The following is a 12,710-nucleotide window of genomic DNA, read 5'->3' on the forward strand; positions in this document are numbered from 1 at the left end:
GTATTGTCAATCTCTGCTTATTCTTTCCTACACTGCTAACAGAATCACTTGAGATGCTAAATTTGACATTATCTAGAATTTGTAAATTAACAATGAAATCAATTCTTGTTTCAGAGCTGAAACAATAATAACAACAAATATTTTCAGTATAAGTATGTCTTAAATATGGCATAGGATATACTTATACTATACAACGATCTGTTGTTTACGTGAAATTCAAATGTACCTGAGTGTCCTGGACTTTTATTTATTACATCAGGCAACCATGGGCAACAGGCAGTCAGGGAGGACTTACTTGAATAGTCAACTAAGTGGCATAAGAGTGATAAGGGCTGTATACGGTACCTATATTCCAATGCCAGTTTGGATAATAGGAAGCTCGGAATGTTTTGAGAAACTTTAATGAAGATTATTTTGCCCAACTTTATATTTAAAGTCCATACATTTGAACAATGATAATTGAGGGGGAGGGTCAAATTGAATACAGGTCAAGTAAAATTATTTTTCTAAAGAAAACATAAAGATTATTTGTAGGAAAAGTGAAAAGATATTAATTTTCTCCACATCTACACGTACAAATGTACATATGAAACATATATGTTACATATATCTATACTATGTTATTATGAAGATAAAATATTACAGATTTCAGTATATGAAAACAAAACATTATTTCTTAGTTTGGTCACTAGTATCAAAACACTGCTGTACACTCTTAAAAAGTTAATGAATATTTTCATCCCTTGAAATCCCATAACAACAAACAATTATTATAATTGTCGACATCTTCATAAAACAACTACTGCAACATATAATTAAGTTTCACTACTAACTAATTTTGGAAGAATGAGGGAGGCAAAAAGAAAAAACTACAAACTACAATTTTTTAAGGAGTGTTTATTTAATCATTCAACAAGTATTTATCAAACAATTTCTATGTCCAAGGTACTGGGATTCCATGTGTGAACAAAACTGACATCATCTCTATCCTCATGGAGTTTTCCATCAAGTGGAGGAGTTCAACAAAATACACAAAAATAAGCACATAAGATAATTACAAATGGTGATAAGTGGCCTGAAAGAAAGAAACAGATAAAGTATGGAGAAGGGGGTGGGGCAAGAGGCATGTATGTTTACAAAACGAGTAGTCAGGAAAGTCCTCTGTGACATCAGGGAAATGATAAGATAGGAGCTGAAAGATGCAAAGGAGCCAGTTACAGCAGTAGAAGCCTGGCATCATCCTATGCAAAGGGAACAGCATATGCAAATGCCCTGAGGCAAAAAAGAACTCAGTTCACTCAAGATACTGAAAGAAGTGCTCTGTGGCTTGAGCATGGTGATTAAAGAGCCACCAGCACTAGATATAGTAGTTTGTAGCACTAGTTTTCAACAGGAGACAAATCAGGTTATTGTTAGGAGATTTAATTTTATCCTAAAATGCAATGAAAACAATTGCATGGTCTTAAGCAGAAGAATGGTATGATGAAATTGTACACTGTCTTCAATGATCACTCTGATTGCCGTGTAGAGAACGCAAAGGAAGCGAGCAAAGGTCGAGTCGGTGGATTACTTAGGAAGCGACTCCATTGGTCATGGTGAAAAAGGACTCGGGTTTGGAACCAGGACTTGAGCAACAGAGTTGGAGAGAGGTGAGCAGATGTGAGGAAAGACAAACCAAGGAGAATTCTTGGGTATGAGAATAGGGTTTGGTGAAAAGGTGTGGACTGAAGATGCGAATTTGAGTGTTATCAGAGTATTGATAATACGTATGGCCACGGGAATGGGCAGAATCACCCAGGGAGAAAATACAGAAGAAAGAAAAGAAGAATCCCAAGTGTAAGTCCTGGAAAACAGGCACATTTGAAGTCGAGGTGGGAAACAAAATAAAGCAAAGACTGAGACGGCACAGACACTGGAGCTCAAATGTCAGTGTTACGAGAAGGACTGAGAGTTAAGTTAAAACAAAAGAAAAATAGCTGGTTAGATTTTCCATTACTTTTCCCAGCCTTCCTTCCTTCTTAATTGTGTGAAAACAAAGCGTACTTTTTGTACTTTCCAACAGGATGACAAGACACGAAAAGCAGGTGTGTTGACATGCCCCAATCCTTTATCTCAGATCTCTGACAAGTTTTAATTAGTTTGCTAGTCAAGAGCTTCCTGAGGAAATGCAATTCTGTCCCTTCATAGGCATTCTCACACTTGGCGTAATGGATTTTTGGTCTTCAGCTCATATAATGTTTCTATATTGTCCAAAATAGTTACGAACAATTTTGTTAGCTAACCCCCCACAATTTATCCCTTAAAATTTTTGAATTAGTATGCATAAGATTTCGTTAATTGTCCTATTTCAAGCATACAAAAAAGTATTATGCTTCTCTGACATTAATTTTTAAATTGCTTTAAATTCCATTTTTCTCACTTAAAATAGTTTTTAGGGGGCTGGCCCCGTGGCTGAATGGTTAAGTTTGCGCGATCCGCTGCAGGCGGCCCAGTGTTTCGTTGGTTCAAATCCTGGGCGCGGACATGGCACTGCTCATCAAACCACGTTGAGGCAGCGTCCCACATGCCACAACTAGAAGCACCCACAAAGAAGAATATACAACTATGTACTGGGGGGCTTTGGGGAGAAAAAGGAAAAAGTAAAATCTTTAAAAAAAAATAGTTTTTAGTATTCACTGAAATGGAAAATACAAGAGAAAAAGTACTTTTAAGGTTTGAAGTTATTGCCAAAAGAATAAAAGAAAAAGTTATTGCTAAGTTTGGGTATTCACATGCACTAATCATTTACAAGGGAAAATGAGGGGTTGACCCAGTGGCGTGGTCGTTAAGTTTGCACACTCCGATTCCGCGGCCCAGGGTTCACAGGTTTGGATCCCAGGTGCAGACCTACACTGTTCATCAAGCTATGCTATAGCAGCATCCCACATACAAAATAGAGGAACAGTGGCACAGATGTTAGCTCACTGACAATCTTCTTCAAGCAAAAAGAGGAAGATTGGCAACAGATGTTAGCCCAGGGCCAATCTTCCTCACCAAAAATAAAAGAAAGAAAGAAAAGAGGGAAAATGTGTTTTTAGTTTAACTTATTCATTTCACTGTTAAGGAATTTGTTTAGGTCATGTTTGCATGTCAGCAAACAGCTGGTTTGGGGAAGAAATAGGTGATGCAAAGAAGAAAAGGATCTAATAATCCGATTGTAAGAATATGTTCAGTTCTCTTCTGCTTGCTCCTTCTCTTCTGTTTAATGTTGGGAGTTCTCCCCTTCCCACACCTGCCATTTATTCCTTTACTCTTTTCCCTTTTCATTCTACACATTCTCTGTGGTTGATGTATTGGCAACTAACACTTCAGTATTTCCAGCCCACGTTTCCCTTTCCTGCAGACCTACTCAGTCTAACTTACATTAGGCCTTTCATCATATGATCTAAATCATTCCTTTTTCATCTGTAAAATGAAGAAAACAATATGACTACCAAGTTGATGTAAGGAGTAAGGAAAACTCCTAGAAATACCTAGGAGGTATCAGGCACAGAGAAACTATTCAAGAAACACTAGTCCTTTCCTATTTTTCCATTAAGATACTCTATAATACCTGTGGTCAGTTCCGTACTTATGGACAAGAGCTCCAACTGAGACCAGAGCAGTATGGACTGTTCAAAGCAAAGATAAGATTCTAAGGAAAGAAACTTAGCAAACTGAGTTCAGCAGCTTGGACTACCCCTTTGGGTGAGCCCCAGAGAATTACATGTAAAAGAAATCCTCCCAAATTTATTGTTTCTTTGTATAAAAAGATATATATCATGCCTGCTTTGTTCACTTTCTGAGCATCATATTTTATGATGATCTCCCATACGTAAGTGCTAAATTGGGTTTTTTCCTCCTGTTAATCTGGTCTTGGGTCAATTCCATTATTAGTCCAGCCATAAGAACTTAAAAAGGGTAGAGGGGGGAATTTCCTCCCTCCCCAATGTATTCTAAAACCACACCAATGTCTTACCACTTAACTTTCATTGTCCTAGGCTAATGAGAAGGGAACAGAGGCAGATGCTGCCTGTTAACTGCGAGTATATTTATGCTAAACAAAGGTGAAATGATGTCATGGTGAACTCAATAGTTGTGATTTGCAGTAGTTGGAGCTAAAGGTGGGGGGAGAATTGACTTATCACATGTCACATGGTGGAGAGTGTTTGCCAAACACAAAAGACCCAGCGCTAGAGTAGTCACCACCACATTTACATCATAGGCAATGACTTAATTGCAGCAAAACAATATCATCCATCAAATTAATGTTAATTTCAATTTTGCTTCTGGTATTTACTTTGTAAATTTCTTTATGAATAAACATATTGTGAATACATAATTCCATGTTCATACTATTTTAAGTCCACTCTAAGATCTGGGAGGATTTTTTGGTTTTGGTTTTGGCTTTTTGTTCAAAAGGGCTCCATATATTACTCAAGTTTCAAAACACGGCCAACACAGCTGGCCTTATAACAAAAAGAACAGCACTCCCATCTGGTGGCAGACAGCAAAATTTTGAACATAATCCCAAAACAGAAATTAATCTAACTCCAGACTATATACGTCAATTAAACTCCTATTTCAGAAGTGGCAACACAACTGCCAAGCAATCGACCATATGACCTCAATTCAAAGAAGTGCTCGCAACATAATTAACTACTTTAGGTATATGTATCCACTGCAAAAAAAAAAAAAAGCAATTTAAGAAACGTTAATATTAGGGGATGAAACAGTACTTGTAAAACAATAAAAATACTTTATGGTTTTTCAATTAAATATTAATATATATGAGGGGCTGGCCCCGTGGCCGAGTGATTAAGTTTGCGCGCTCTGCTGTAGGCGGCCCAGTGTTTCGTCAGATCGAATCCTGGGCGCGGACATGGCACTGCTCATCAAGCCACGCTGAGGCAGCGTCCCACATGCCACAACTAGAAGGACCCACAATGAAGAATATACAACCATGTACCGGGTGCTTTGGGGAGAAAAAGGAAAAAAAATAAAATCTTTAAAAAAATATATGTATTAATATATGTGATAAAGGTAAATTCATAAATCATAACCTCATTACTTGTATTCAAATCTTATTTTTAATAAGTTTTTCTCTAATGAGGAAAGATGCAGAGGTTTTAAATAGTTATGATATTTTAGGTAGTTCATTCACATAAAAAAACTTCTATTAAAGACAGATAAACTGAAACATTTTTCGAGGCAAGAAAAATATCATCCAAAAATTACAATGGGAATTAGGACAAAAATAATTAAACCATAAAAATGGGAAAAATACTTGGAAACAGGTTAACCATGCTATACACAAAATTGATCAAAGAAATAAATACGCTTATTGGAGTTCACATCATTCGCTTTTAGCGTATCCTTTACTTTTCACACAATTTCAATCTTTTGACAAAGCTGCGTGAACAACTTATTGTAACACTGTAGTGTCACCATGGAAACCATCCAAATGTATTAATCTTTGAATCTCATGAATAAATCATGAGTTAAGGTAGTTCTCAAAAATGATATTCTCTGAATGGATGGAAAAAGGTTACAATGAGACCTCAATTTATACTTTGATACTTTTGGTAAATTCACACATAAAATACTCTATTTTGTAAACTGTGTAAGAGAATACATGATATAGCATAAAACGGCACACATTGGCTTAATTCTCAGAAGTTACTTCATTTCTGAGTGTGAGTTTATTTCTGGAACCATTTTCAGCTTTAAATCCCCTGATTTAAAATCTAAATCTCCTGATTCCCTGATTCTAAATGCACCCAGAGATTTAATTACTGTTCTGAGTCACACAAAAGTGACTCCTTTTATAAGGACTTAATAACAAAAAGGGGAGAAAATCAAGTATTTTTTAAAGTGTAAAATTGAATTTTTAAATTTTAAAACAATATTTTTGATGTATATGATGTTTTAATTATATAGCTTTTGAGATGAGTATTAACTTTTTTAGTAAAATACAGAAAGACCCTAACTACAGAAGTTAACCAGAGCCTAAACTAATAGGGCCCCATGGACACTATTCAAAATATTGGAAATGATTAAAGAACGCTCCTCTTCTTAGGAGGTTCTTTCCCCACCGGGCCAATTTAAAACAGCTCATTAAACATCAATGGTATTCTTTTATCAGATGCTTAGTGTTATTTTTTAAGTTGTATATTCATCTTTCTATAAGGAAATAAGGAAGAAAATTCCAGCAAATTTCATTCTGTTCTGTTGTGATGGCCTGAGCTTCCTTACCTTACTGAAATGATGAAGATTGAATTTCCAATAACTTCAGAGGTTTCCACTTTAGTTATCATAGATTAAATGCAATATATAAATCATTCTTTTTCTACATGTGTATTAAAAATTTTTTTTCTAAAGAAAATATCCAATGAATCCCTATTTTCTACATGACACCCATTTTCTAATAACTGGAAAGCCATTACTATCAAGCAGGGAAGAACACAGCATTAAGAGCAAATCTGTATTACTATAAAAATAGTGCAGACACTTTACTAATCATTTTAATGCACCATCTCATGTATCCCTTCAATAATCCTATGAGGTACGAATTATCATTACCTACAATTTATATTTGAGGAGAGAGTAACGGACCTATTCAAGGTATCCGAGTGAATATTGGACTCATAATCAAGCCTCCCTGAATCCAAAGCCTGTGGATACACAATCTCTACTTCAATGGTGTGGAAAGAATTAACAAAATTGCACATTAAAAAAACCCACAAAATTAATGTGCACTTTACATGGGAAAAATGATCAGCTTCATATATTTTTTTAATTACAAAGAGAATATATTCCTGTTTTGAATAGATGAAAACTATTTTTATATATTTATTCTATATCTAGCCACCTAACCTGATTCTATTATTCTAATGGTATTCAAGCATATTATAAAAAGAGGGTTTTATCTCTCTTATTCCTATGTTTACATGCCACATTCCTTTATTTTAAAAGTATGATACTATTCCTGTTTAGAGTTTGTATTTGAAACTACTGCAAAATGCTATCAAGTGTCTTTTTAGTATCTAACTGTATAATCTATTAAGCTACTGAAATATTTTTGTTTCCTGATAATAGGTTATTGTTATATTCCTATTTTGTTATATATGTGCTTATCTTTTGATATACTGCTGGATGGTGGTTACTATATCTTATGTAGGGGTATTTTTTGCATTTAAATTCAGAAATGAAATAAAACTAACATTATTCTTTTGTTTTAAAAAAGTTACTTTAAAATATCTTGAATTTTTAATACCAAAATTTTGATTCTTCAAAAATTAATGAAGGGCTGTTTATCTTTTTCTCTGGTTGAAACACTAGTTTCAGTAATATAAATTATAATATAATATATAATATAAATAATATATAACATAATAATATAATATTTTGAGTACTTATTTTTATCTTTTTGTTTAATAAAAAAGGCATTTAAAGCTAAAATTCTGTACTGAGCAGAGCTTTTACTGGATGTGTATATTTCATTAGGAACAGATCACATTTTTCATGAATTCGTATATAGTTTATAATTTCCCTTTGGCTCTAAGAGTTACCTAAGAGTGTTTCTCAATTTCCTAATTTTTTCAATTTTTCTAAAAAAGTTGCCTAATAAAGTGCTTTTGTATCCTAGTAAAGCTTAGTCTCACAGAATGTGACCTATTAAAAATCTTTACTCTTTTTAATTTATAAAAAGTTTAAGAATCTTTTTCAAGCACTAAACTTCCTAATGAATTCTTTATCATTTGAAGTTGCATGATTTCTATAATGTAAAAATTATCCAAAAGGAATCTTGCCGTTTCAACATTGTAAGATAAATATACAACCTCATATACATTATGATTGAAATGAGGCAAAGTTTTGTTGAATATTTTAAATACTTATCAACAGAAAATTCTTTTTTTCTTTTGAGGAAGATTGGCCCTGAGCGAAAATCTGTTGCCAATCTTTCCCTATTTTTTTTCTTCCCAAAGCCCCAGTACATAGTTGTACACCCTAGTTGTAGGTCATTCTAGTTCCTCTCTGTAGGATGTTGCCACAGCCTGACTTAATGAGAGATGCATAGGTCTGCACCCAGGATGCGAACTGCTAAACCCCGGGCTATCAAAGTGGAGTGTGCAAACTTAACCACTTGGCCATGGGCCAGCCCCCTCAACAGTAAATTCTTAATGTCATTTTTCTTATGATAGTGAATGAATTTTACTGAGAATGCTTTAACATCTGGTGTTTATTTCATCCCTTAGACATCCTTATCAGAAACTGTACGGCAGCTATGGGCATACTGTGTCACTGAATATTGCTATGAACTTTATTCAATTCATAAAGTTGTGTGTTTGATACAAATGGGGCCTTGGTTTAATCTTCTCTCTCAGTTTCACCTTTTGCTTTCAATGTTGAGCATGAAGTTTATATCTAATATTTTCTTATCTCTCCTTACTTATTCATAAATCCTTCAAGGGTCAACAGTCACATCAGTTCTATTATTAAGATTTCATTCCACGGGAGGGAATGGTTGGTCTTGATAACACAGCCATAATATTTTGAGGAAATAATATGTAAAGAAGCCTATCTTAAAAGTCAGATTTTTGATAGAATCTTTTTTGTTTTCTTTAATCAAGGTAGGAACACGAAGAAGAAAGATAAACCATTAGATATTAGGAGATATTGGAGGGATATGAAGACCGGTTACAATGCTAAGTCACTGGGTGAAATTCAACTAGAGTTTTAAACATTCTAATGTATTAAGTGAACAAATATGAACTAGACAGCTAAGTGTTCTTATTTTTAATAAATATTTTTAATGCACTGCCTTTATCTGACAGAAGAATTTTAGATAATTGACTGAAAGATATATAGAAAAGACAATTTTTAACTGTAATCTTAGAAATGCCATTCTTTAGATAAGTACAGTGCAAGAGCAAAACATAAATATACGAAAATTTTAAGAAATAAAAGACAGTTTATAGGTAATATTGTGCTTGCCCATCACAGACTCACTCATATCCTTCTCACTGACTCATACCATATTGGTTTATGCCTAGTATGAGCCTGAACATATAGCCATCAAAAAAAGAAAAATGGGAACTACATTTAATCAACATTTACTTTCTACCAGGCACTAGTTCTAATTATTGTGTTTCACTTAACTTGTATGATAAGGATTAAATATATTGATATGTAAACTGTAGTGAAAATTCCAAGGCTAGGAAAAGGCAGTCTGCTTTTAACTGAGCTGACAGAACTACATTTCAGACCACATTGTTCTGGCTCCAAAATATCTCCTAAACCAGTTTTTCTCAAGCCATCTACGATAAAAGGCCATATTTTTGTTATTCTAATAGCTCACAAACTAAAGCTTTGTAAAACACAACAAAAAGAATAATTAAATTTTTAAAAGATAAAAAATACAAGCCCAAATTTTATTATTAGATTCAACAGACATAAAATCACTCTATAAAACTGCCATAAAATTTCCAAAATACTTACTCTCAATTTCGGTGCTTATTGCAGACCAACAACTAACAATTCGTGGTTCAGCCTTAGCCCACACACCACAATCTGAGTGGCCAACATACTCCCAAATCTAAGAGCCTACCAGTATTAGGTGTTTCTCAAAGAAATTTTTATAGAGCTTACAAGAATCATGGCCATATGGAAAATGTGCATAAATCTAATGAAATGTTTCAACCACATACAAAGATCTCTACTTCCTGATCCCTAGAACTGTGAATGTGTTACCTTAAATAGCAAAAGGCACTTTGCAGCTGTGATTAGGTTAAAGATCTCAAGATGGAGAGATTATCTTGGAATATGTGGGTGGTCCCAATGTAATCACTAGGCTCCTCATAAGAGAGAGGCAGGAGGGTTAGAGTCAGAGGAGGAGATGTGATGGTAGAAGCTGAAGTCCCAAGAGAAAGATTTGAAGGTGCTATGCTGCTGGCTTTAAAGGCGGAGGAAAGTACCACAAGCAAGAAATGCAGGTGCATTGCAGATGCTAAAAAATGCAAGTCCTTAAGTACCACAGCCCTATTAACAACTTGATTTTAGGACTTCTGATCCCCAGAACTGTATGATAATCAACTTGTGCTGCTTTAAGCTACTAAGATTGTGGTAATTTGTTATAGTAGTAATTGGAAACATACAGAGTTAAGTTCTGGGAAGCAAGGTGCTATTATGAAAAACAGCTAAAAGTATGGAAGTGGCTTTGGAATTGATAATGGGCAGAGGCTGGAAAAATTTTGAGAAGTATGGTAGAAAAGTCCCAGATTGCCTTGAATAGACCGTTAGCAAAAATATGGATGTTAAAGGCCCTGCTAATGAGGACTCCTAAGTGAGGAGTATGGTAGAGAAAGCCTATATCATCTTAGAGAATATGTAAATCATTATCAACGGACTGTTAGCAGAAATATGGATATTAAAGGAGATGCTTTTGAGGGTGCAGAAGGAAATGAGGAACATGTTATCGAAAATTGGAAGAAAGGGAATCTTTGTAATAAAGTGGCAGAAAGCTTAGCTGAATTGTTTCCCACAATTAGGTAGAAATCAGAATTTTAAGTGACGAACTCAAATATTTAGCTGAGGAGATTTCCATACAAAATGTTGAAGGAGTAGCCTAATTTCTTCTTCCTGCTTATAGTAAAATGTGAGAGGAAAGAAATAAGTTGAGGGAAGAACTGTTAAGGTAAAAGGACCCAGGACTTGATGATTTGAAAAATTCTCAGCCAATTCAGACTGCAAAAGGCATTAAAATGAAAAGACTCACTTTCAGGAAAGCACCTCTGGAGAGAAAGCCAATTGTGTGCCTGGATCACTTTTGGCTTGTGTCTTGGAAGGATTAAAAACTCAGAATATTCAGTTATACAGAGAGCTCTTGAAGAAATTAGGCATGTGTCTCATGGATCCCTCAGCCATTTGAGCAGAGGCCAAAAATGGAAAAGGAATTGTCCAGGAAAGATCTATCAAGCAGGCAGTTTTCTAATAAAGAGACTCCCAGAGACATAAAGGAGAACCACAAGTTTCTTTAGAACATTGCATCAGTAGAAACACTATCAGTTTGGACTGAAAGGATGAAATTCAAAAAGGCTGTTGGACTTTCAAAATTCTATAGTTAGGAAATAGGATGATAAAAATACTTAGCTGAAAATATACGCTACCTTTCATGAAAAAGGAATAACGATTCTTAGGGTGGAGAACCAGCCACAGAGGGCAGAGCCTCGCGCCACAAAGGATTATGCCCAGGCTTTGAAATCTAACAGAGCTTGGCTAGTCAGATTTCTAAATTGCTTGAGACTGGAATCCCTTTTTTCTTCCATTTTCTCACTTTTTAAATAGAAATGTCTATAACTGTTATCTTATGCCTGTCCCACCGATGCATTCTGGGAGCATATAATTTGTTTTCTAGTTTCACAGGTACACTGATGGAGAGGAATTTTGCTCAAGGGTGGGTTATAACCAGAATCTTACCCATACCTAATTTAGATGATAAGATCTGGAATTTTTAAGCTGATGAATTTTAGATGAGGTTTCGGACTTGAGATGATACTATAAGGGGTCGAGACTTTTGGAGATCTGGGAATGTGGTGAATGTATTTTGCATGTGGGAAGGATGTGAATTTGGGGGCAAGCATGGTGAGAGAGCAGACTACAGTGATCTAAATAATGACTTCCAAAGATGTCCATATCCTAAGCCCTGGAAACTCTGAATATATTACCTTAAACGGCAAAAGAGACTTTTCAGATGTGACTTAGTTAAAGATCTCGAGATGAGTCAACTATTCTGGAGTTATCTGAGTGGGCCCAATGTAATCCTAAGAGTACTTATAAGAGGGAGGCAGGAAGAGATATGAGGATAGGAGCAGAAGTCAGAGTCAGACAGAGATTTGAAGATGCTACATTGCTGGCTTTGAATATGGAGGAAGAAGCCAAAGAAGGGAAGTGGCCTCCAGAAGATGGAAAAGGCAAGAACATAGATTTTCTGCTAGAGCCTCCAGAAGGAATGCAGCTCTGCCAAAAGGTTGACTTCAGGACTTCTGATCTCCAGAACCATAAGATAATAAATTTGTGATGCTATAAGCCACTAAATTTATGGTAATTTGCTACTGCATCTATAGGAAACCAATATGAAAGGCCTCTATTATGGTATAATATTTCTCTACAAATATACCAAAAAAATCTTGAATTTTCAGATTCCATGAAATTCTTAGTCAATACATCAAAGAATATGCTTCACAAGACACTAAAAATTAACTTTAAAACTTAAAAATTCTGAGGATATGTTTTTCTGTTGACAGTCATCTTGCAGAAATGTGACAAGTGTGACAACACAAAAATGGAACATTTCATCATTCCAACATGATGAATTCTCCCTTGTAAGCTGAAGAAAAAAAATGGTTCAATAAATCTACTTTGCTCTTAAATAGTCAATATAGTTCTTCCTAACTGTGCACTAGCATCTAAAAGTAAGCTAAGAATGGTTTATTTAGATTTTGAATCCATTACTGCAAATGAGTGCCCCCTTCACCAAGGCTCCCTCTTCAATTATCTCATCAACTTAATTTCAAAAATCATATGAAGAGTTCTTGAAAAGGCACTCAAATCTTATTGGGCAATAAAATTGTCCATAGTTCAGGCAGTAATATATATTCAGTAATCAGCATTATGGCACGATTCCTTCACTC

General features: G+C 35.0%; 1 protein-coding gene across 1 annotated transcript in view; it reads right to left on the reverse strand.

Annotated features, from left to right (window-relative positions):
- CTNNA2 (catenin alpha 2) overlaps nucleotides 1–12,710 on the reverse strand; it is a 962,660-nt gene that overhangs the window by 949,761 nt on the left and 189 nt on the right. The gene's annotated exons all lie outside the window — the stretch shown is intronic.

Source organism: Equus quagga, chromosome 5 (assembly GCF_021613505.1).
Source record: "Equus quagga isolate Etosha38 chromosome 5, UCLA_HA_Equagga_1.0, whole genome shotgun sequence".
NCBI lineage: Eukaryota > Metazoa > Chordata > Mammalia > Perissodactyla > Equidae > Equus > Equus quagga.